Genomic DNA, 27,812 nt, shown 5'->3' with positions numbered 1-27,812 from the left:
ATGGTCTCCAGTTCATTGTGGCAGTGTCTGTTAATGATCCATCTTTCTAACTGATCCTTCTCGAACACATGTTAATTATAATCAATTCACATTTAAATACCGGCTAAAGTCTACCTAATTTCGACACTTAATTACAACGATTTTTGTTGATTGGTCTTTTCTTGAAGATTTAAGGACCTTCTTAATGGAAAAAAAAAGTTTAACATGTGAATGTTTTCACGTTCTTCTCCCTTTAAGACATGATGGATCTATTTGAAATGGCGAAACACACATCTATGCTCATGTGAATCTGTATCTGGATATAATAAATGTCCACAAACAATGACTCTACTAATGAAGAGGACCTTCATCTGGCGGTCCGTAGCCACTTAATTATGTGAGGTGAAACGGGTAACGCTACATCTGGCCGGAATGCCAATTATCATGCGAAGAAAAAGGAAAGCATTACAGTGGTTTTATATCTCACAATTTTATGCTTAAATTCACATTATTGGGAGAACCGTAAACTAGTCATTTTCAAGAAATTTAATTCAAAATAAACAAATGTGATATTTCTGAAATCCAGAGGGTTTCAAAAAGAGGCTAGTAAGGAATAAAATTTTACTTTTATAGCATTCAATAAGTCAATCAAACAATCTTATGTTTCATGTTAATAGATAATTCTCAGTTGATATTTTTTGCATTTCTTACACAAATTTAGTTGCACATTTAGATAAATAAGTACATTTATTTAATATTATAAACCACTATTAAGAAACTGTAGCTATACAAATAAAAAAAAATACTGCATTGAAATAAATTTATATTTGTTAAGAAAATAAAATGAGAAACAATATGTATTATCTTGTTTTTTATAAAAGAGTATTAAGTATTAATTAATTACCATTTATACTGCAACAAAGGATGCTATTAGCTATTAAAAATAAATTAATACTAATGAAAGAACAATTATCGGATATATGAATAATTTATAGAAATGAAAAATGTCACTGTATAGAATAATGAGGAGAACTTTGCGGAGTGTAACATGCCTCACATTGCAAAATATTGTACATCAAAAATACTATTCGATTGAAATCCACTTTAGAGTACTTCACGTTGTCAAACGGGTGTCAAGTCGTCACCAAGTCGTCAGTGGGAGTAAAATGGTTATGGTGACGGCATATCCATTGGTGATATGAAGGGAAAGATACTAATGACTTTCAACTAATTGGAATCTTAATGATATGTAAAAAAAATGGAGATATCTTTCAAAACAATGATATTAATAAGACATTTTATGATATTGATTTCAGTGGATATTATGAGCGTAGAAGCATAAATTATGAAGTACTTTAGAAATCAAAGAAAAAAAACTTTAATTTAGTTTTTAGAAATATGCAGAAAAATTTTAGAATGGACAAACAAAATGTTTAGGTTCAAGATAAATCTAAATCATGTTTGATAAATTTTTCTTTGTTACTGGGAAGCAAATGAAATACAATCAGAAAATGTGAATAATCATTAAAATGAGAAACATAATCATTAATCTGCCATTAATAATTTATATGAATATACATTCCCAATATAATTCTCTCTACTCAAGTGGAATCTTCGGCATTAAAATTTAATTGTATCTTAAATATGAATACAATTTCAGAAATGGAAATTGATACTCTTACAGAAAAAGGCACGTCAAATATAATTATCGAAAAATGTTGATTTTCGTCATAGGAAAGGTCTGAGGTATAAAATAATTATTGATTCGTCTTTTTTTGCAAAATGATTCTTCGAGTAATTTTCATTGTTATCAATGTTATGAAGATACAATAATAATTATTTCTTATAATAGCTTATCCCACTTCTTTAATTGATTATTGTATATCTGTGGGATTTCCTTGGAAATACTGTTTGATTTGATTATCGCCAGAAGCTCCAAATTTTTCTTCATTTTCATCAAAATGCTAATGAATAAATATTGTACATTACGGAAAGATTGCATCAGTATTGCGAATTACAGTGGCCGCGGCGGCCTGGTGGCAAGGTCTCGACTACAAAATCAGAGGATTTCAGATTCTAGAACTGGTTCCATAGAAGAACCGATGTGTAAACGGATCTGATGCATGTTAAACCAAATATCAACACGCTGCTGTGGTGTGGAAATTTACAGAGGGAGTGTCAGTTTAAATGCCGTCTTTGTCATATGACCTCCATTCAAAGTCACGAGGTCCATCTAAATATAGCCCTAGTGTTGCTTTAAAACGGGACGATAATATAACTGTACTGCGAATTATAGTTTCATACTAAACTTAAGACATTATTTATTACAATGTTTATTATACTATTTAGAATGTATAACCATATGAAGAATCAACTTTATAAAAATTATTATTACCTTCAACAAATAATCAAAAACTTATGACGGGGCACAACGGAAAGCAATTTTTATTTTGACACGAAGGCTCTATCTCCCAGGTTATTGATGATATCCTATAGAAAATTTAAACTATGCGGCTCGAATAATGACTTTCAAATTTGCAGCTACTTGAGTAATATCATAGGCATCAAGTAACCCCTGTCTCCTGAATAGCTTTCCATAATTTGTCAACAAAGTCGCCGATACCGAAACCCATTTAGCCTTAGTCAATAATGCATCAGTTGAGTTTCGGTTATAAAGTAATTGAGTAACGGGAAAGCGATTCCCTACAGAAAGCAATGTTTGCCGACTAAGACTAGAGAATTCTGGTGCATAAGATACAGTAAAACAGTTTAAACTATTGAAGATAGGGAAGTGTCGAAAGGCATTAACGTTTCAAAATTCACTTAAATTCTGGGCACGTTAGTCATGAAGTATGGGAATTGCTTGTCAAGTCCTGCGCTAAATATTAGAATTCATGTCACTTTGAACATTTTGTTCCACGACTCTGGTTTCCAGCTTAAGGAAAGATTAGAAGAATAATCGTGGGCTGTCGGAAGCGAGGTCTTGCGTAACTAAATCCTGAAAGGGTATAAAGATCTAGTAATATATGTTCTAACTACTTAAAAACAAAACCTTTCATGGGACATTCGAATACTTTTATGTTATTCGAAGTGTATAAATATTAAAATTCTTTTGCAGAATGAATTATGCCAAGAGGCAATTTGACCTCCCTATTTTTCATATACATTTCTGTAAAGAATATAACAGTATATATTTTGCAAAAAGAGCAAAATTATATGTACAAAAGGTATACAATCGATGGAAACATAAAGATTGTTATAATTCCCTTAATTATTAATTTCCTTCATTTAAATCTTCATTTTAAATTTAACATAAATGTTTAGCTGCTTAAACACTTACCCTTCTTTGCAACATTATCATCTGAGGTTATAAAAAAACTCAATAAAATTAAAGGAAAAAGATTAAAAACACTAGTTGTATAAACTATTCTATAAAATATGCTTTTGAAAGCTAATTTTATACCATTTCAAAGCTGATTCTGAAAAAAAGGAAATTCTTTTAATTCAATCACATAAGATTTTGCCACGCTGTGATCACCTTTTCTAAAGGGAAAATCTTTCAAATCACATAATTTGAAGTTTTATTTTATCACATCTTTAATGTACACCAGCTGTACAGTTGTTATTGCAACTCTATCATAGTTTGAATCATGAATGACTTTATGAAAAAAGTTTAAAAAGCATTTCCTATCTTCAGAAAATAAAATTCAGGTTTTCTTCAGTAAATTTAACGGGATTGTTTCATTTCACCACCCAGTAGAGTAGGCGACAACTATGTTGGTATTCCTCTTTTTATGATATCACATTCCTGTATTCTTTCTTCCTAACCGAAATTTTTCATTTTGCACTTTCTTGATTGCTCTTTAAATTTTCAAGGAAGTAGTTAAAGAGCGATAGTGTACTGAAAAATAGTTTTATACTCTAATCCCAGGGCATTTGCTATTATCAGTAACATAGTTTCTGCTTAGATTTTTAAATTTCCAATAAAACTAATTAATTCTAAATTGGAAGATTTCTGAGATTCTCTAACATTTGTTTTCATTTCGGAGTGCTAATTCCTTTCTTCATTTTCTGATGAAATGTTTTATAAATATCCTACCATCAATTTTACTACGCAAAAAACCCCGAAGTCATCTCACAGATGTCAGAAGCACATTCCTTTTTAAAAAGTCTTAACATATATAGAATTTAACCTCATAAATCACTTAGGCATTGGAACTCTTTTTTAAACTAATCTTAATTTTGCTTTAAATATTTTCAGTATAATTATAATATTTTCCTATAAGCTATATTTTTTTTACTTAATGTCTTATTTCCACCGTCTAGTATAAGAAATATAGAGAAGGTATTTTAATCGTTAAAAGCAACAGATTTTGACGAAGTTTCAGACGTCTATGAGTTGTAAAAACACATTTTGATGTCATGCCTCTATGTGTGTAAAATCGACATCTCAATAACACTCTAAGCTGGACGGCTGAAATTTAAAATATTGATTATACGGTAAAATTATAGATTTTTTTAATAAAATGTATTCGTAGAAGATCTTTTCTGCCTTTCTATCAAAATGCAACTGAAATCGATAACTGCAAAAGGCAAAGAGCTAGACCGATAAAATTTTGAGAACATATTAAACATCCAAAATATAGATTCATAGCAAATCTTGAAACCAATTTGTCAAATAATTGACCGCCTATTATTTGATTTGCACTTTCGTATGTAAGTAAACACAATGGCTGCCCGTTGTCCTTTGACCACAGCTGTAATTTTGTGTAAGATTTTGGTTACAATTTCTCTGCAGAAAAAGACGTCTAAAATATATATTTGCATCGTAGATTCGGCAGAAATGTTAGATTCATGAAAAATAAATATTTCGTAACTATTGTTCATCAATGCCATGCAAAACCTTCTTGGCCTTTTCAAATATCTTCAATTTTATATGGAAATTAGGCGTATATGACCTTCATTGGAGTGCATGGCTTTAATTACGAGACTACTAAATTGCATAAATAAATGCATTTACAAATGCAGAATATTTTGTTGCATTTTCATCGACATAGCACAGCGCTTAATACGCCAAGTTTGAGAAAAATTGGTTAGAATGATTGGTTAATATTTTTACTACACAGCGTCCAAAACACTTTTACAGGTCCCAGTTTTTTTGGTAATGGTTAACTCTTCCATTTCAGAAAATTAGCTGTAAGTTATCAGAACTTGTGGTACTCTTTCGTTACTAATAATAACTATTATTTATACTATGTCCCTATATTATTGCTAACATTTGGCGACAATATTTTTGATTGGAGATGACGGATGCTGTGATCAAGGAAACTTTAGAGAATTTTACATTAATCTCATACAAAACTATAAATTGTGAACTTTAATTAACAACGATATTTTACATTTTTCTTCAGTCCATAGAAACAAAATGTTTTAAATGTTACGAACAAAATTGAATGTTTTTTGTACAAAACAATTCAATTGATAATGCTAGCTTAATTCATTACATTAAACTTCTCGTACGCTCTTTAAAGGCACAGTCAGAAGTAGTGGAGTAATGTATAAGAAAAATATGAACATAGGGAAAATCAAAATGCGAACATAATTAAAAGCAAAATGTGAACATAATGAAAATCAAAATGTAAACATAATGAAAATCAAAATGTAAACATAATGAAAAGCAAAATGTAAACATAATGAAAAGCAAAATGTAAACATAATGAAAAGCAAAATGTAAACATAATGAAAAGCAAAATGTAAACATAATGAAAAGCAAAATGTAAACATAATGAAAAGCAAAATGTGAACATAATGAAAAGCAAGATGTAAGCATAATGAAAAGCAAAATGTAAACATAATGAAAATTAAAATGAGAATTTCATGAAAGCTCGTCATGATATTCACATTATTCAGAGGACGAACGAAAATATTGTTCATTCCCTTAAATTACTGTTATACTTAATCTGAGGGGATGAATAAAATGCACAATTAATGGCGGAATTAAGTTAAATATCAGAACGTAAACCCTTAATAACCTTGCATTTACAGAAAGTCATCATCACTAAGAAAATATTGTTTTAAAATCAGCAATAATCAATATATTTAACCCTCATTTTGTTCGAAATAGTTTGAAAAATCTTTGCATGTAACTATATGTTGAAAAAAAATACCAGAATATTTCCACACAGCCAAATAACAGTAATGGTAATTTGGTCCGAAGTTCGATAAGATAAGTAATGGCTTTTCCGGATCATTAGAGAAATTCTGACACTATGCCTACTATTCTGAGAAAGCCAGCCTGTAAGGTACATTTAACCGTAAATCATTCTTTAGGCATGAAATGGTGCTTCGTTCTATCGATCGATATTTCGAACTACTGGTGTAGAAACTTCGCTAGTTTGCGCGTTAGTCTCGAAACGTTAAAAATATCTATGATTTCTTTTATATAAGTTCTTTAGTATTTGTTTCTTCAATTAAAATACTTGTTGCAATCAGTTGAAAAAATTATATCACATGGCATAAAAGTAGTAATTATCACGACGGGTGGTTAGAATAAAAACTAAAATTCTTATGCTTCAATAAAATTAGAAGTCAAGAAAAAAAAATTATGTATGGTATGTGCAAATCGCCTGATCTAGTATCTACTCAATTTACAACATCATATTTATCCCGCCAATTGTTCGTAATTTTGAAGAGGTTATTTTAAATTCGATGTTCTGTAAAACCAATGTAGCCCGTAGTAGTTCTCGGTATACTATTCAATAAAGTTTTACTCCTCCCTGTCCCCCCCCCCGCATAAACCTTTGGGGCATGGGCAAAGCCACGAATGCCTTACATGGCATGCGAAATACAGATCATCTATATGTATCTATCATCTTTATATATCTATCGTGCGAATATGTAGTGGGAATTATAATAAAAATTGAATATCCAAAAGGCTCTGAAAAATAAAAGAACCTCTGAGAAGAATGACTTGATGTTTCATCTGTGTATACGTGAAGCAATAGGTATTTATTTTGCAAAGGAAAAAATGATTCGTTTGAAAGTTGACTGATAGATGGAGCTGTATACATTATAAAACGCTGAAAATCTCTTGATTTAAAAGATATGTTAGTCTGATTCCCATGCTTTATATGTTTAAGAAACTAATAAAAAGACGTCATAGGTGCACTGCAGATTAAATTGTGATTAAAAAATAGGAACATAAATCCTTGTTATTCTTATAAAGAAGATAGTTAGGTCTCTATCATTGATAGATCATGCATTGATTGCAAAGCTTTTTACAAGACTGATGGCTATGCGGCAATTACATTGAAGAAATTCCGGACATTTAAAGCTCTAAGAAGTAGCCCTAGTCTGATTATTGCATTCTACTGAAGAAAATGAATGATTAATCCGAAAAAAAACAGGGTCATTTGAAGTGAAATGTGGCAGAGGGAGGAGAGAAAATTTTTCGACGTTATTGAAGAATATGGCTTGCTAGAAGGAATTTCTTGAAATTTAAAAATGTCATGTGATTTCATAATATTTTATGAAGCAATGTCAGTATGCCAATGTCATTCATTCAGTAACACAGATGTTCAGAGTAGCTTGCTGTTGGCCTGTCAAAACAAGAAACTTTCGCTCTTCAGTTTCTTGCTCGAATGAAAGTGGATAATGCATTGCCAAGGACCCTCTTATGGACAGATGAAGCCTATTTCAATCTCCAAGTTTCTGTTAACATTGAAAATTACGGAATATCCGTTCCAAATAAAAACCATTGCCACTTCATTCTTAAAAGGCCACTTTGTAGTGCGTTTTGAAGGTAGTTTTTTTGGCCTTTTCAAAAGAAAGCAGGTGAATCCTTCAGATCCTGTGACCTGCACAGTCAATGGGACATATTATGATTCTCCTTTACGCCAGCAAATCATTCCAACAGCTATACATTCAACACAAATTTCATGCAAGGGGATGCTTCTCTGAACATTGTAATAATAGTAAAAAGCTACATGTTGGGAAGGACAGAATTAGCAGACGTCATTCCCCAAAACTAGGGCCATCATGATCACCTGATCTGAACCTTTGCGACTTCTGATTGTGGATTTACTTAAATGATGTTATGCATGGGGATCAATCTAAAACTTAGGCAATATGAATACATGCATCACTCAACACATTTACTAGATCACCACTGAAACTCTCCTATCTGTTATAAGCCATGCAGTTTTGTATTCCAGCTCTGAAGAAAACGATGGATAGCATGTCAAGTATTTTTAAGCAGGACATCGTCGAATTTCTTTTCTTGATGGTTTTATCAGTCTTTGATTTTTCTACACTTTTTGGCTTAGAGACAATAAAAAACAAATTTTTTTTCCTTCAGTTTTTAGTCTGGGGACATTCAAAAATTGATTTCAGTTTTGCTTTTTCTACAGTTTTTAATCTGTAATAGTTAAAATGGCTTCATTTTTTTAAAAAATTTTCTACGGTCTTTGACCTAAGGAGAATTAAAAAACGATTTTTTTTTCCTATCTGCTGTGGTATCACCCTGTTGTGGTTGATAATGATGATGGTGGGCTTTAAATAAGCATCACATCTCTTAGTTAGCATCTTATGACGAGAAGTTATCGTACAACTTTAAAATTATCTTTTCTTAAAAGAAATTCCCATTGTTTCACATACATGAAAATAAAATTCAATATCAGGTCATTTTGTCGAGGGTTTTTTAAAGATCCTTTTGAAACTGCAACTTTCAATATATTCACGTATTATTTTGGAGGCTATTTTTCCTGACTGAACGTGACAAAATTTTGACTCAAGAATACAATTATAGTCGCAAGATTACATATTAAATTCAATACTTGATTCAAGCCAATCCGCTTATATGCGTATGAAAGTACAGATAGGCAGGCGGTCAATCCTTTGACAGATTTTATTCAAAATTTGAAGATAATCTACATTTTAGATATAAAACCTTTTATCAATTTTTAATCTATCCAGCTACTTATGTTTTGAAGTTATCAATTTAAATTGTAACTGAATATCATTACAGATAGATTTTCTCTGAAGGAATTTCATTAAAAATTTGATGAGAATTTGAGAATCAACAAATATCATCTTTTTAATTCAAATCATTTTCAGTTATCGATTGATTTCACAAAGAGACGAACGGTCAGAGACATAATGCAAATAATGTGTTTTTCGAACTCAATGAGGTCAAACTTGGAGATTCGTCAAAATTTCAAGTTGAAATCTCAAGTTTTTTGATGATTACAATATTTTCTCTCTGAATACATAGTTTGTTAGAAAGTAAAAGAAGGAAGGTCTAAATCTTAAAAATGAACTGTATATTTAAGTAAACTTGATATGAATTTCGAAAAATTCATGATTATACGTTCACATTTTTGCAACAGTTTTACGAAGATGAGTATCTATACAGCACATATTTCTGATGGGACCAAAGAGAAACTAGTCCACATCCTGCTGATCAATTCTATTTTTTATAGATATTAAAAGGATTTTAATGCTTTCATCGCATTAAACTTAACTATTATATTTGAAAGAATACAAAAGGGATGGACTGAATTTTGGAATGGCTTCATCATAGCTTTTTTCTTGTGAAAATGCCCAACCTCAAAATTCAATTTGACCAATTGCTGGATCCCCCGGAAACTATTGATATCTCAGCAATAAATGTTCATATAATTTCGTCCAATGTGTCTATTTTTATATAACCCATAATCAAATTAGGTGCCAAAAGATTTTTTTTATTAAGTTACACTTGGTATACAATTTTTTATTTCATTTTTCAAAATTTATCTAGGTTTCTTTCATTAAGACGCTAGTTCAGCTTGTTTTTGTTGGGTTTTTTTTTTGGGGGGGGGGTACAAAAATTACGATGGGTAGCATTTTGAGGCATTGTTATTTCTTTACGCATACAGCTTCGACTTACATATGACCTCGATTAAATACAAAGATAAATGTTGTCACTAAAAGTTTACTTTACTCCATTTAGCATGCAAATTAAAAAAAAATCAATAAAAAGGCGAAAATATTCAAAATATAGTATATGTGAAGCAATAAATTATGTTTAAGGTGATAGGAAACATTTTCTTTATTCAAGTACCTTTTGTTTATTTATGTATTTTTAAATATGAAATCATAAATGATAATGAAATATTATTCAAGACTTTAGAAGAATCAAAAGCGGAACCGGTAATAATCATGAAAGAGATTTCAGGAAATTAATTGGAAGACTGTTTCGAGCAGTGTAAAATCCAGAGGAGTAATAAAGGGTTAAGAATAATTAAAATAAAAATATTTGAATGGTTACATCAGTAATTTTCTAGTGTAAGCATATATTATCTGAAAAGTAAACAGTGAAGAATAGTTTTACTTCCACCAATTTTTTTTAATAATGAAAATTGAGAAATAATTATTATCCTTCACTTAACGCACAATAAATTTTATTCTTCGTTTTTCAAAGTTGGAATATACCAGGCTGTGTAGCATTTAAAATTAATTTTAAAAGAAATGCATCATAATTTCAATCACTTTTTAAAAATTTAATTATATTTCTGAACAAATTTCAAAACTTTCCTCACAAGATATTAAAATTAAAATAATTAAATAAAATAATGAATTATTAATTTAATAATACATTATTATATTAAAATAATTAGATAAAAAAAAACTTGCAACCGATTTTATATAGTCTTAGCTGCATAGTTAAAAGTATTCTTCATAGTTAGCTGCACTTTGAAGCTGCATAGTTAAAAAACATTTTTCGAATATTTATTATTGGATAATGTTATTTCCTAGCTCAGGAAATCAATTGACGTTCTGCTTCAAGCACAGTAAAATCCGAAAAAGTGATATCAAAAGGTCGAGAATAATTTAAATCTAAATACTTGAAAGGTCTTCCTGGTAATTTTCTAGTTTAAGGACCTAGTATATTTGAAAATTTATTATCGAATGATATCATTCCATTAAAAAAAAAGTATTCGAAATACTTTTCGAATGTTGATTATCGAACTATATAAACAATTAATAACCAAAGAATAAGTTACTATAAATTTCAATTCTGTTTTATAAAACTAACATAACTCTCGCTTTCCAGACCAAAATAACTAACCTCTTAATTATGCAGTTGTATTTATAAGCAGTTTAATTAATCATGCTATTCCCTTTCACGCCTTAATTCCACCTTGAAACCTTCCATTTTGAATGATAACTTAACGGAAGCCGAAATAATCTGAAAATCCTTATAACAAATAAAAATATATAACAGATTCCGAAACTCTTGCCGATTGTCCGAAATTTCACAATTCCTTAATTCCGCATTCGACAGCCCTCTCTCCCATCGAAACTAGCCGAACGAGAAAGTCGCTTTAACCTTATTTGTCAACCCCCTTGACTTCAGCCCCTCGAGCAAGACCCAAGGGTACCCGCGGGGCCCGATTGGAATTCAAGGAACACATCACAATGCATAAACCCTTCATTCAATCATCTTTCTGGGCAGCAAATCTTTCCTTTTGAACTTCAGAAATATAATGGTTCAAAAGGAAAGCGTAGGGACCGATAGGTAATCTAAACTGAATTATTCATCACACGTTCTAATCACTCCTAATGAAGTATTTCCGCGTGAAAAGGGTAGTCAACCCCCGTACCTTTTGATAGAAAGTAAAAGGATAGTGAGTGAGCGAGTGAATGTGGGATGTGTCTAACGTTCGCTGGTTGGCGGAGCGACTGCCTAACACTACGATTAGGTACTTGACTCCGGAGTTAATTTATAACAATGAGAGAGGAAAAGCTCTTTTGTCAGACTAAAAGTGAAAAGAGGATTCGAACCGTGATGGAGTGCTGCTGGTAGTCTCAAAGGAATTGGGGAACGGGCAGTAAGCTCCAGCAGAAAGGAAAAGTTGCTGAAAGATATGTTCATATTTAGACGCTCAATTGAAAGTCTTATGAAATGCAAGGAGAAAAAAAAGGCATTGCTAATATAATAACGTATTTAAAATAAATAATATTTTAAAATATTATTTAATAATCATATTATTAAAGTAATAATATAAAATATTATATAGTTTAATAATATAATTAAAATAATATTTTAATAATTATATTATTAAAATAAAACAACAATAATAGGCTGCAATTTTTCCAAATTTTTACTCATATTTACATTTTGTTAGTTACTTCACTTTAAATAAAGAGTAGTTTTTAAGTAGATTTACCTATTTCGAGGTATATGCAGATAAAATTAATAAAAGAAATGACACGAATTTCTTATAAATCCTCTAGATGTCATTCAATAAATTCAGCAAAATAATAATAATAATAATAATAGTGCAAAAGTTGCAAATGGGAGAGATTTTGGCACTATAGGCGCCAGAAACGGATCTATAATTTCAACGAATGCATAGAAAATTTATTATATAAAATGTCATTCACATTCAAATGACTAAAATAGCACAAATATATAGCCTCAAACTCATAAAAAATATTTTATTAATCGACATTTATTAAATATTATAAATTGCATACATTGATGCCTTTTACGGTGTGGAGCATTCCCAGTATGCTAAAAAATCTTTGTACAATTAAGTATGCAAATTCAGTATAAAATATATATTGAAATTTGCAAATTTGTTATAATTTTCCCTGAATTCCTTTTGCCATGAATTCCGCAGTTTATGCATGCTTATCTTCTTTCTGTTCATTTATTTTAACTACAAATACCTCCAAACAGACGAATACTATTTTATAGCTATCTTGTTAACAAACTTTCCCCTTATTATATCAATACTATCACCAGGATGCGGAGATGAAATTAATATTAAACGGCTATAAAAACTTCAATCTTCCTCTAGTCTGAAGATGGAATTCAATATGTAAGTAAAAGGAACATGATTACTGTTTTCAATATAATTTATAAATGACTTGGGTGTGGAAATCGATTTGGTTTGGCGGATTCCAATGATAGGACATAGTACTAGCTCCCAAGGGTTCTATATATTAGACACCAACAAAGAGGCTAATTTTTGATGATTCTTGTCACATTGTAGAGGTGTGTGATAATGTATATTTATGAATTCTGCAACTCAATTTCTCTTTATTACTTATCATAAATATAAAAAAAAATCAGTTTGTATTCATTAATCCTGTATTCGTATCTCCTTGAATCACTGATAAGAAATATTACCAAATTAAAATGAATTGGATTATGACTTTTCAATTTTCTCTTTGAAAATTCAGGTACAATTTCTTCACATATCTTATTGTTGATGAAAATTTGAAACCTCTGTACTTGTTATGTACATTGCGGACATAGAGGTATACTCGGCGTCGAATATCTTATTTATTAAGTGGAGAATAATAAAGAACGAAATATTTTCTTGCCTTAAAACCCTTAAAATTACTTTGACTTTAAGAATAATCTATGCTGAGGTAGTTTTTAGTTTTGGGGAAAAAAACATCTTCTCTTTCTCTGATTGAGAAACATATTAAACTAACATTAATTTAGTGCATTTGTTTTAGGTTTTAAATTTGAGATAAAAAAAGATATAAATTGTTTTGAGAATAAATGAATTATTATGAATTTTCAATCCCCGAATCGAACAATTTTATGGTAAAAAAGTAAAAAGAGTGTAGGGTAGAAAAAGACAAAGGATAAATGTAGAGTTGTATTGTAAAACTTTAATACAAGTAATATTTGATTTAGTTTTTTTTTTTTTTTTTTTTTTTTTTTTTGCGAATGCGTATTAATAGCTTTACTTTTAATTTTGAAACAATATATAATTAAACCAGAAAATATTTACTAAAACTGAATAAAAATAAAGAATGTTCGCACGTTTTTTGAATGAATTTGCTTCAATATAAATAAAACTTTTTTTTTACATTGCATGTCTTGTGTATTCTGTTTCGTTCTTGTTCTTATTTAATATCTTAATTTCCCGATATTAATGATATTTGTAGTATTAACACTATGTTTACCAGGAGTTAGCATATACCTATTTCTACAAAAGGACTTGATCCCATTTGGTATTTAATTAGAAAAATATAAATTGACCTATCTATTATGAAAAAGTAGAAAAACTTTTGTATTTTCAATTTATTTGTTGAGGTGCGGTGTGATGAAAAGGCAATTCCTATTTATTTATTTACTAAAAAAAAACTTTTTATTTTCTAATCTAGGTCTTCAAGACCATATATTTTTTTTACCAAAACATTGACACACACGTCTTCTTGCTTACAACCTATTGTAGTTTCTATTTGACTGACTTTCGGTTTCGTTTTCTTGCTTCTTATATACGCACATTTTACTAACACATACTTACTTCTATATTTAAGTCTATATCTATATGCGTCTCTATCAAGCCGTTACATATTTAAATATAAATGTGTGTATTCTGAACAACATTTATTCGATTGGTCAAAATGATCCCTTCGATAAAACTAGGTATACTATAATTCCTCCGTAACTAAAAAAAGGAAAAGATTTGCGATTATGTGTTTTACAAATGTAAGTAAAAATTAATTAATATATTCTCATAAAATATGACAATTTTCTTGAAGAAAATTAAAGAAAAGTTTTCTCAGAGGACTAAAATGATCCCTTGGTAAAACTAGTATTAAAAAAAATCAAAACATTTTAATTGCACGGCTATCCATTTTTAATTAACAGTTTTGTGTCTATGATCTTCCATCACTTTCTACCTTTGGATTGTCTATGGATTCATATTTTACAAATATTTGCAATTTAAATTTTTCGATCCTTTGCAGTGTTTTGACACTCTTGTTCCTTGAGTGTGGAGGAAAAGAGACATTATTTCTTCTTTAACTATTGGCAATAAACTATTATTTTAATTATAGGATTTACTATTTCTCTTCTTATCCTTAATTTTCTAATTAAAACGAAGACGAATAAATTATATAATGAGGCTTAAAAAACAGGATGAAAAATATCTTATTAAATCATAAGTTAGAAAACTAATTAAAGGAGAGCTCCTATTAACTAGATATTAGTAATGTAGAAATTATATATTTTTTGAAAATATTAAGGTCATTAATCAACTGTAAACTGAAAGTGTTTTTTTTTCCACAAAACAGTTTAAAGAAAAATGGTTTTGAGCAAATTTGGAGCAATTAAAAGGAAGGAAAGAACAATTTACTAATTAAGATGATGCTGAAGAAAAGTTTAAGCCTACAAAAAAGTTAGTTACACAAATATTAATCCACGTAAGTTATCCCTATAGTAACAGTATGGACAGACGAATGAAAAATGAATGGGAATTTCATTTATTTCATAACCGAATAGAAACTTATGATAAGCTTAAATAGAAAGTATTTTAAATAATTTTTTTCAGCAGTTATTAACGAAGAATTATTTGAAAGATTATTGATTACTAATGAATTTTATAGAATAATTTGCAAAAAATCATTCGTTCAATTTTAATGAATTAATTTATCGAAAATTAAAGAATTAATAATAAGTGCACAAACGAAATGAGAACAGTTAGTAAAAATAAATATCCTGTAATGAATAAATTATATTTTGGATGGCAATATTTACTTGCCGGCCATTTTGTTAATATATAAATCCCGGCTATAGATGGAAAAATTGTAACAATTACGTAATGAGTGAATGCCGGGATAGCCTGGTTGGTAGGGTGATGGGTTTGCATTCCTGGGGTTGTGAGTTTGAAACTCGCCGGCCAAAGACTCCTCGTATATGTGATGGCTGGCGCATGTATAAATCTGTCGTGGCCACAAAGTCGTCCATGTTAAGATAATACCACTGTGGGTACAGCTCAGAGGTGATCGTTCTCTGATCCAAGTCTAAATTACGATCTTTTGATTAGTGAATGAAATGCATGAATGATGTCCGCCCCGTAAAAAGGGTTATGACGCATGAATAGCTAAGTCGTATTCTTGACTCCAGATGGCGCTACTGAAACAAGAGACGCACTCTCGGCTTAAAAACACTGACTTAGTCAGTGGCTTGTCGATGACAAGTGCCATAAGAAACAACAACGACGAAATGAGTTGTTTTTACAAATAACCACGACAGTATTTTAAAGTTATTGAGGCCAATAGTTGTATTGAAAACAAAATTGATCATAATTTTGAATAATAGTAAAAATAAAATGAATTTCATGTTAACCACTCAGAAAGACATGAAAATCATCAATTATTATTTTTTTAAAAGGCTTAATTAAAATTTAGGGCTATTAAATCCTAAAATATTACACTTATATAAATTTGAATTAGTTTTAAAATTCCAAATCTAATTTTTTGTCATTACTTAAGAATTAGACACTGAGTTTATATTCATTTAAATTCTAAATAAACAAAATCAGAACTGATGTATTTCTGGCAGTATTCTGGAATCATTATAAAGGCCCAAAAATAATTTTTTTCGAATAAGAAATGGAACATTTATTTATTTATTCGAATTATAAATGATTTTTAATTGTGGAAAAAGTTTCTAAATTCAATACATTAGTTCACTTTATTTACCTAAGCCCAAACGATAATATTGATAAAATATTTTGTACTTAATTCCTTTGTGTTTAATTTGCTATTTAATACAGCCAGTGTTTAAAGATACGTTTTCCGCCAAGACATACTGTTATACTTTTGTGCAACCTTATGATATCCCAAGCTTTGCAAGACTAGCATGAAATATTATATTGCTTTTTAAAATCCATAAGTTTTCTAATTCTTTATACATATATTTCCATTGATATTTCAGATAATTTTATTCAGAAAAGAAATATATATAAATATTAATAAGGTCTACGAATAATATTAGTAATCAGCTTATTTAGTTATTAAATAAGTTGTAAAAAATATAATTTTTTAATTGTATATATTCTACATGCTTTCTCAGCTTCAAGATGCAAAGTTATATTCTATCTTCAGATGAATGAATTAACAATATATTACTCTTTTTTAAATTTATTTTACGGAATTTTTAAATTAATTTAAATATTACTATTTTTTTTTAATGTTGACAGTGCTAAGATTTCAATAGTGTAATTGCTTGAATGTTTAGTAGGCTATTGAAGGCTTGAAGTGAGTCTTTAACATCTAACTGAATAACTAACTACTAACAATGTTACTTAATTAAAAGTTATTATTTTTATAATAAAATATTTCACTGACATTCCTAAAAAATGTTGAAAATTTATAAAAGAATGTCATAACATAATGATAAAGAGGTATTTGTTATTTTCTCATCCATTTCCACAATATTATCCTCCTGTCATTTCTAAATTAATCGTTCAATTCATTAAATTATATCAAAGCATGAAAAATATTAACTATTTCAATTATGTTCCAAGCTGAGCATGCAAGTTAGTGTTTAAAATGAAATATTTAAAAATGGCGAAATCTTAAATATAATCAGGATGTGAAACCCACCTGCAATTCTTATTTTAAAATCATTTATTAAATAACATCGATCCGGCTTATTGAATCACCCGAATGACAGGTATCCTCCAAATTTTCTGCAATTTCAATGTGAAAATGAATTTCTAATTTCCGTCTACTCACAATTCATAAAATTATATCAAAATATCAAAAATATTAAATATTTCCATTATGTTTTTACAAGCAAGTCTCGAAAATTAAATATTTTCAAACTGTAAAAACCTAAATATTATAACGATATGAAAAACATCTGCAATTTTTATTTTTACATCATATATTAAATAGCATTCTTTCAGGATGTCAGATATCCTCCAATATTTAATAGATGTAATGTCGATGTAAAAATAAAATTTCTGATTTCATTCTATCTCTCGTGCTTTTTGAATTGTCTGTTTTGGAGACACAGAGACTGATATATTTCCAAAAATAGTTTTTATGAACGCAAAGAACACCCACAATTCCGAGGTTCATTAAAATCGCCAGATAGGATCAGTTGACGAAAGCAATACTATTTCTCTATATTCCGTATACCAGACAGGACCTAATAAAAGTATAAGACTAGAAATTAAATATCAAATATTGCACTGTCTCAAAAGAAATCTTATTTAATCTGATGCAAGAAACGTTTGCTGTATGTTGAGTTACTGGATTGGATTGCATCAAAGTGTCACGGAAAACAGATTGCGACTACACGGTAATTTATTCATGATGTTGTCTCGTCTTTTACCAACAACTGAACTTTCCCAACTTATTCTCCATCTTTTTTCCATCCTCTTCTTCTCTTTCTCTTGTGTGTGTGTTTTCTTTTCTTTTGATGAACTTTTTGGCTCGTATTCACGCAATATTAAAATCCAAAAATAGCAGACAGGAGAGTCATAAATGATGTAAAGAGAAGCATAAACAGTTGAAACAACCGCCTTTTATCTTTCCAGGCAGGATTAACTTCTATGCTGTTATTTTCAAAAACTTTCCTAAAACTAGTAGCGTGTAACATTAGAAAAAGTAACCTTACTAAAAAGACACTGCGAGTCACATTATTTACTTTAAAATTTTAGAATCCAGAAAATTTTTCAGACCACAAAAGGCAATAAATTTAAAAGCTTCCTTCTTTCTAAATAACAACGAAAAAGAGATATGTTTTCTTCCAACCGAAAAATTACTCGGCAACATCATACATTACTTCTTGAAACTTTCCGATAAAGCAATACCACATAAAGTAAAAAAAATTCTTTAAAAAAAAATTGGTGTTTTTGTTTTATAAAACGAAGGTTAAAGCATGTTTTAATGGGTTTCTTTAAAAAAAAGTTTATCTTTTCATTTTTATAAGAAGTTCAGAATGGTTTTCTGATAATTTAATGTTTTGCAATTTTCTAAAAAGAAATTTAAATTTCTATCTGTCGATTTCGTCTAATGCATTTTTTTTTTTTTCATTTTTGAAAAGTTGTTATGGTTTTCCATTTTGAAATTGTAAATTAAATTGATAAGTTTTATTTGATTTTTTCTTTTAAAAAATCAAAATATTTACTATTATCATCATGTGAGAACATGTTTTATTTCACGTTTTTGAACTACAGAATGCTCGAGCAGAAAATAATGAATATGGTGCTTTTTAGACTTTTACCTGAAGGAATACAAAAATGAAAACGGGAATCAAAGCGAAACAGAGAGGAGAGATTTTGAAATGTAAATACATAATTTTCAAAAATCATGTTCAGTTTTTTTTTTTTTTTTTTTTTAGTTGGAAAAACAATTTTTGGCTCTCAAACAATTTTGCAATGAGGGAAAAAAAAAAAAAAAAAAAAAAAAAAAAAAACGGATAGTTTTTTTCTAAAAGTTTACGATTGTGCAGTGCAGTAGTCGTGTAATCATTACCAACCAATTAAAACCGGATTTTCGCAAAATATCTGGCCTTAGGGGAAAGCTTTGGAGCCCGAACGAACGATTTTGAGATGGGGAAAAAATTGTTTTTTTAAATATCCTCACATTTGTAATCTGATAGTTGCACGATTGTTTCAAACCGGTTTAAGATGGTTTTATTCACGAAAAAAAAATTCTGGCCTCGAGATGATATTATGTGACTTAAAAAATTAAAAATGTTCTCACATGATAACATGAAATTCGGGATAGCAGATTTATGTGTATGTGTGTGTGTGTATAAAAGAATGATAGAAAATTCGAACTTAAAGTTATATCAATAATTCTCAGAATAGTTAGTATCCTATGTCACAAGCCTAATAAAGGAACAGTTCCTTTAGTTATTTCGCTGTTTTATCTGATTACATATTCCACATTTAAATTAGATTAAATATTTGTACTGCTTCCATCATTAATCATCAATTATTATAAGCATTATTTAGTACAGATAGCAGTGCAAAAGGTAATATTTCCTTTACTTCATAAAATGAATTGGAAATTGCTATGTTAATATTCTGGTGTCTTTAGATGTTGTGAACTTTTATTTTAAACACAGAACGCTGTTGAATGATTTGCATATGAATTCAGATCCTGATTTCTAAAACTACAATTTCAATATTCTGGTCACGATTCCTCCAAAATAATATGAATAGTTTTGAAAGTCAAAATGACTTTATGAGATTTCCTTTTCTAACTCATATTGAATAGAAATTTCAAAGAGTTAATGTTATTCATAAAGTAAGAGAATAATGGAATTCAGGTAAATTGGATGCCTAAAAATTCATTTTATTGACATTTTACTCTCAAAAATTTCTGATATTTTGAATGACATGTGTTCCCAATAAATTTAAATGCTGTTGATAATATATGAAAATTTGGTAATCTATGGAATGTCTAGATATTTTTGGGAAAGTAGTTAATATAAGAATATTTTGAATATATCCTATAGGTTTCTTAGGCATTATATGCAATAGAAGTTAATATGGCAAGATGTAAACATGACATTTGTTATTAAGGCAATGAAACGAAAGTCAGGGTAAGCCGTGGGCCTGTTATTTAAAACACGTACATTCTATAAAAGTACAAAATTCATATAAATGAAATGATAAAATGGGACCAACATTTATTTTACTCAAATGTATAATGAAAGAGGAAAATTATACAAAACGTTAGTTTATCATTTCACAACTGGCCTTTAAACCGGCTGATATGATTTTAAGAAAATGGAATATTTCAAATTTTGCCGGTTTATCATTTGGTATTGTATTAGTCTGAAATATTAATCGTTTTATAATTTGTCTATATTTGCTTATGCATGCAACGTAGTAAGAAATTATATGAACAATTTTGGACATCTAATACATAAGCAATTAATATAATCTATAAGGATACCATAACTCAGATTTCTTAATAGTGTCGTAAAGTCTTGTTAAATATTGTAAGTTTTATTATTCTAATTATAATTTTTGTTTTCATTTTTAGAATTCTAATTTCGTTGAATTGAAATATTTCTCTATCATAAATAGTATTATAATCAATAACCAGAAATAAAAGTCAATTGGAAAAGAACAATTCAAGATTGATAGAAAAACATCGAGAAAAATTAACAGGTTTAATAGTTTAAGAAAATATATCAATAAATATAATAACTGGACTTTTCTTCTTTTAGAGTTCAGAAACGTCTTTTAATCTTCAAATAAATGTGAACTATTCAACACTTGAAAGATAGGCTTGAATTAAGAAGGGAAAATTCCGGCAAGAAGGACAACCATCGCCCTATTTGGTTAGAACACTCGCCAAATTTCAAGCATTAGCCATGTAGGATAGTATATCAGCACTTTAATAAATCAGCAATTTAATAATAATTTTCTTCTGTGAGACTATTATCCTTTATTTTGTTGAGAATTTTATGAACTAAATGTCAAATTGCTGTAGTAAAAGGAATGTCTTACTATTCATAAAATCTCATACGTTGGCAGTATTAGATAATATGTCAGCACTGATATTAATTGGACTTTTTTTCTAAGAGAATAACTAGAAATTGTCTGACCTTGCAGCAAGATTGCTCTATTCCACACTTTAAAGAGATATTTGGCCTAAGAGTGAAAATTTCCGCAAATGTATTATTATCGCCTCGTCTTATAAATTTTAATGAATTAAATTACTGAAGTAAAAGAAATATATTATTATTAGCAACATCTCAATCATAAGCAATATAGAGTAATGCGTCAGCAACAAGATTAATTGGGCCTTAATTCGTTGAAAATAACGTGACATTGCAGCAATGCTGCACTATTCCACACTTCTTAAGAAATGCTTGGCGAGTGAAAATTACAGTAAGATGGACTATTATCGTTTTGTCTTGTTGAAAATTTCATGAATTAAATTGCTGAGGTGAAAGGGGAGTCTTAATATTCATAAAAATCTCATACATTAGCAGTATAGGATAATACATCGCACTTAAATAAATTCGGCCTTTCTTCTAAGAGAATAACGAGACTCGGCTTGACCTTGCAGTAAGATTGCATTATTTCACACTTTAAAGTTATGCTTGACCAAAGAATGAAACTTTCAGTAAGGTTGACTATTATCGCCTTATCTTGTTAAAACTTTTATGAACTGAACGTTAAATTGCTGCGGTAATAGGAACGTCTTAATATTCATGAAATTTCAAGCATTAGCAGTATAGGATAATACGTCTGTAACTAGATTAATCGGACCTTTCCTCTTTGAAAATCACAATACCTTGCCTGAACCTTGCAGCAAGAGTGCACTATTCAACACTTTTCTTAGCCTAAGAGTGAAAATTCCAGAAGGATGCATTATTAGATGCAAATTGCTGATGTAAAAGGAACGTCTTAATATTCACAAAATCTCTAGCATTAGCAGTATAGGAAAATACATCAGCAACTAAACTAATCTTCTTTGATAACAACGAGACCTTGTTTGATTTTTCAGCAAGATTGCGCTATTCCACATATTAAAGAGATGTTTGTATTAAGAATGGTAATTTCGGTAGGGAGGGCTACCAATACGCTGCCTTGTTAGAATTTTCAGGAACATAATGTTTATTGCTCAATATTGCCATAAATTTCAATGTGTATTTCTGAAAATTGATATGCGCAAATGAAAACTCATTTTTTTTTAGTGTTCCAAAAGTTTTTATCAATAATGCGTGCACAAAAGGCTAATAATTCGAATAATATGCCAGCTCTTAAATTAATTGGATCTTTCTTATCTTATGAGATATAAGATAAGGATCTTATGAGAATAACGAGACCTTACTCGACCTTGCAACAAGATTCAACTATTTCTCATTTTTCCTTCCCTAAGAGTGAAACTTCTAGCATGATGGACTATTACCGCTTTGTCTTAACAAACATCTTAATATTTACAAAATCTCAATCATTAATAGTATAGGATAATATGTCTTAATAGTATAGGATATGTAACATGATTAATCGGATCTTTGAATATAACACGACCTTGCTTGCCCTTGCAACAAGATTGAACTCTTCCACATATTAAGATAGCATTCCAGCTGGGTAGATAGCAATGTGCCATCCTGTTGGAAGTTTCATGAAGAAATTGCTTATTGCTGAATGTTACTTAATCATGAATTTTAAAAATATATTTTTAAAAATAAAGTGCACAAATGAAAAAAAAATGTTTTTTTTTCTTAATTCCGTATGTTTTTATTAGTAACGCGTGGACAATATGCCAATAATTCGAATAGGTTCATTAATAAAAAATGCTATATTCTTATATAAAATTATTTGAGTTATGGAACTATAGTTCAAATTATTAATTGTGGAAATTTTAGTTATTCGAAGATACTTTATATTTTTTGAAACGCCTGTATCATTCTATTGTGTGTGTGTGTGTGTGTGTGTGTGTGTGTGTGTGTGTGTGTGTGTGTGTGTGTGTGTGTGTGTGTGTGTGTGTGTGTGTGTGTGTGTGTGTGTGTGTGTGTGTGTGTGTGTGTGTGTGTGTGTGTGTGTGTGTGTGTGTGTGTGTGTGTGTGTGTGTGTGTGTGTGTGTGTGTGTGTGTGTGTGTGTGTTGGTATATAATAATTTCAAACAAAAATAAATTATAAGTATTTCTTACTCTTAAATTTTTGCAATAATATTAAAGTATTGTACAAATCAATAATGTTTAATGAGTATCCTTGATTAAATTCATTTATATTATATTCTTTGCATTAATTTAATTATTTTCCTTTTATTTACGTAGGCTATGATGGAACGCTTGTTATGTATTATCTGTAAACAGATGTAAAATTATTTGACGAGATAAAATCTCCAGATACGCGAGTAAAATTATAATTCGAAGCAGACAAGGAACATGTTTTATTTAATCTTAAGTCAATTGGTGGAAATATCTGTTGTTTTTTCTGTTCTCATATTAAAAGGCTTTTCGTTTCCCTTTCATTAAACATGTCTGATTATCATACATGTGTTTAAAAATCAGAATAAAGAAATTAATTTGCCTACAAGATAATTATAATTTTTCATAGATTTGTTCTTCTAAACATTTTTATCGAATGTATTTATCTTTCTCACTCAGAAAAGAGAAAGAAAAGTCTCACTTTTGAAATAATTCTATTAGTGAATAGGATTTTAATTTTTAAAAAAATGACATTTGAAATTATTTTTATTGCAGCTGTATCAAGAGATTGACAACTTAATTATCCAGATTGAAATTCGAATTCGTTCTAACGTTAAATCTCCCCTAAAATTTATTTAACGTGCTATTTATTTTTCTTTCATGTCTTTTAAAATGCAGAAGATTTAACGAAGAATAAAATTTCTGAGATTTTATAAATAATGTCGATTATCAGTTTTCGATTAATAACTTCATAGATACATTTATAGAGAGAAAAAAAAATGCTTAATAATAATTGAAAAAATATATTTTTGAAAAACTATGAATGGAAATCTAAGATGTCAATGATATATTATATATATATATATATATATATATATTTATTTATATATATATATTCACTTATCAAGGGTTTCGAACGTTATTGAAAAAAAATGACGGCTGTTAAATTAATGAAAATAATTTATAATTAATTATATTTATATAAGCAGCAGAATATTCAGGACAAGAAATTCAAAAATTACATTACAAACTCAAATCATGCATGAGAAAATAAATAACGTATGGTAGCATTCTTTAAAAATAAGCAGGCAATTTAAAATTGTGTTTGGAAAATATTAAGCTTTATTTATTGTTTAAAAAAAAGTAAGTTTATATAAAATATGAGAGAAGCATTTAAAGAAATTGGAAATTTAATATTACAGTACTAAAAAAGAAAAAAAATATTTCATTACTTAAAAATTTCTTTACATTGAAAAACATAAATGTACGTGTGTGAAATATGCAGGTCGTCTTCGAGAAAGGAAATATGATTATTTTATGATTTATTTTTCTTTCAAGGGAACTAACTGTTTAATGAAAATTCATTTATCAGGTTTCAAACAACCTTATTTGCATATTTAAATATAGTATTAAGCCTTTATTGTTATATTTTTAAGAAAAATAAATATGAAACCTTATTTTTAATTTTCTATTGAATTCATCAGTTAATAAATTGAATGAACATCCTATTCTTCCTCCTTCCTTAATATTTTCAAACATCCGAAAACAAAACTTAACTTTTATGTTTTTTTATCGTATTATTTTAACATTATTTATCGTATTAACATTAACTAATGTTTGAAAAAAATTGCTTTCAATATATTTTATAATTCTAATTTTAATTTCTTAAGCTTTTAATTTCTTAATAACATCATTCAATTAAATTTCTGAATTTAAAATGACATTTTAATTCATATTTTTTTTTAAATAACAAAAGCATTTGGAGAAAAAATAATTCTTGCCTCTTATTCAAATTTTGTGATGAAAGCGGGAATTTAAGTTTGTAATGTTTTATTTGAGCGTTTCAATTGAACGTCATTAAAGATTAATTGAAGACTGAGGCGAAACAAAAGAAGTTAGCCTTTGATTGAAAACGCTCTGTAATGTAAATCAGTCTACGAAAATAAAAAGATATGTATTCAAAGCTGAATGCACAAAATAGAAATCAAGACAGATGAAATATCAAACCACAATAACGAATAAAAGGAGGTCTCCAATTCAACACAAGTATTTCATTATTTTGAAGTTTTGGTTGTGAACATATTAATCTTTTCCTTTTGAGAAAGAGTAGATACAATCAAATAAATTGGATGCACAAAACTCCCCATTGTTGCAAGAAAACCAACTCGTAATCAAGATTTGTGATCAAACGAAGCCTCATTTACATAGATAAGGGTGGAAAAAAAGATACAATTTGCTAAGGGGGGGATAATAAACTTGGATCATCAATAAAAATACTATGCTCCTTCTAGTCTCCAATGACTTAATCAAGATCCGTTGGAAAACAAGGAGAAATTGTTCTGAGAATAGAAAAAGTGGTGTATGTCATCGCTGCTAAAGTTATGGTTGAATTAATAGCTAAGAAGATGAAAAGAAAAAAAAAGACAAATATAATTTACTTACTTTAAACAGAATATTAAGTTTTTTCCCATTTTACTATATAAATTTAAGCGGTTAAGACTTTATGGGTGATTCATATTTTACAAAAGTAAATTTTGAAGTGGAATGTTTCTGCTAAAAGAATTGATTTATTCTGCAAACTCCCCTCCCATATCAGCCTTTTTTCCAATTAATTGTCCTTCAAGCACGGTTACTTTATTTGTTGACTTGTATTTGTGTGTTGTATTTCAATGAGAAAAATCAAGATTTATTATATTTATTGGTTATATTTTTCTTAAGAATGTTATTTATTCAATTAAAGCAAATGAAAAATATTGGTTCATTTGAAATACTATTGCAAGCTTTTGATAATTTAATAAATTTAAATTTATTTCTTAGGCATTTGATAATACTAAATAATTTTTATACAAGCTATAAAATTATGCAAATTATTAATAAAATAAATTGAAAAACATTTCATTTAATTAATAATTAATTAGATGAAAATTCTTCCAAATAAAAAATGATTATTAATGCAAAGAATTAAGTAAAATTACCTAAAAATATTATTTAATCAATTGTACAATAAAAATGAAACACTTCAATCACTTTAAAATTGCGCCATTTACGTGTGGATATATAAATAAATTACATATATTTGGAATATTGACATGTTTATATATGTATTAAATTTATTTTAAAGAGTTGTAACTTTCTGAAAATGATTTCCAGATTATGTTTCATTATTTGCCATAATTTCTGTCTAATTTCTGCTTTCTTTAAAACAATTTGCATTTGTTAGTTTTATTAAGACACATATGTGAACTGTCTAACAAAAATGAAAATTATTATCCAAATAAGCAGTTATTGAATTGAAGGTAAAGCAAAAATACAAGTTTTTATAATCTTTTGAAAGTTGATAACGTATTTATATTCTATTTCCCCAATTCTTCATTAGACACAAGAAGTTCTCGAAATTTTTAAACAATTTCTTTTATACTTTTTATTGTGCTAAAGGCAAATATAATTATTTCAAAACAGCGAAAGAAGTTCCTCAAAATAACAGATTTATTAGTTAATTAAAAAAAACACAGACTGCATTTGCAAAGATGCTGTGAAACACGGTTTTATTCAAGTGTCTTATGTTTTATTGCACCAGATACCTGTGTTCTTCCATTAATTAATTAAAGGAACTGAGTTGTAATAACTCTATTCTATCGTCACTGCAAATGAAAGGAATTCTTTCTTAATTGTGTGTGCTATTCAACTGATGTGAAATACGGAAAAAAAAAATCTGTTTTTGTACAGCTGACAACATTCTTTTGGTAACTTTAGATGTAAAAGAATCCCTTCTTAAAATTCAATCATGGACTTGATTTTCTTTCTACTTTAAGTGCGGCTCATTCTTTTCTTATAAATTAACAAATCCGTATTAATTACCTAGGATTCTTTGTCTTTAGAGGAACCTTCTTCACTCTTGATATGCTAGAATTTTCCTTTCATATTTTTTTCCCACTCCTGCTTACCGAATTAATTATGATCTTATACATTCTTTGGTTCTGGTTTTCTTCATATTAGTGATAATGCAAACAATCTTGAAGTTCGATGCATACTCTAGATGTCAAGAAGTTCTTAATTAACTATGCATAATGTTGTCATGGAAACTGAAAATAACTATACCAAATTTAAAAAAAATCTGAATTTAATATAAATGTAATCTGAAAATAAATTCTTTCAGAATAATTAAATGCAGAATTCTACATGAAGTAGTTAGAGAGTTTTCTGTATGGAAATAAATTCTAATTTGCACAATTTCATATTTTTTTTTCCTAAAATGAAAACAACATACTAAATAATTTTATTTCATAATTTATGGGGTATTAATATTAAAAAGATTAGAATCAGAGAAGGATATTAATTAGAAGTGGCTTAGTAAAGAAAATTATTGCTAAATGTGTAAATTAATTTCGCCTCCAGAACACGA

The 27,812-nt window shown here is 28.7% G+C and overlaps 1 protein-coding gene across 3 annotated transcripts in view; it reads right to left on the bottom strand.

Annotated features, from left to right (window-relative positions):
• LOC129984169 (nephrin-like) overlaps positions 1–27,812 on the bottom strand; it is a 335,663-nt gene that overhangs the window by 41,849 nt on the left and 266,002 nt on the right. The gene's annotated exons all lie outside the window — the stretch shown is intronic.

The sequence above is a fragment of the Argiope bruennichi genome, chromosome 9 (assembly GCF_947563725.1).
Source record: "Argiope bruennichi chromosome 9, qqArgBrue1.1, whole genome shotgun sequence".
Taxonomy (NCBI): Eukaryota; Metazoa; Arthropoda; class Arachnida; order Araneae; family Araneidae; genus Argiope; species Argiope bruennichi.
The sequence above is the reverse complement of the archived record's forward strand: the minus strand, read 5'-3'. Positions and strand labels throughout refer to the sequence as shown.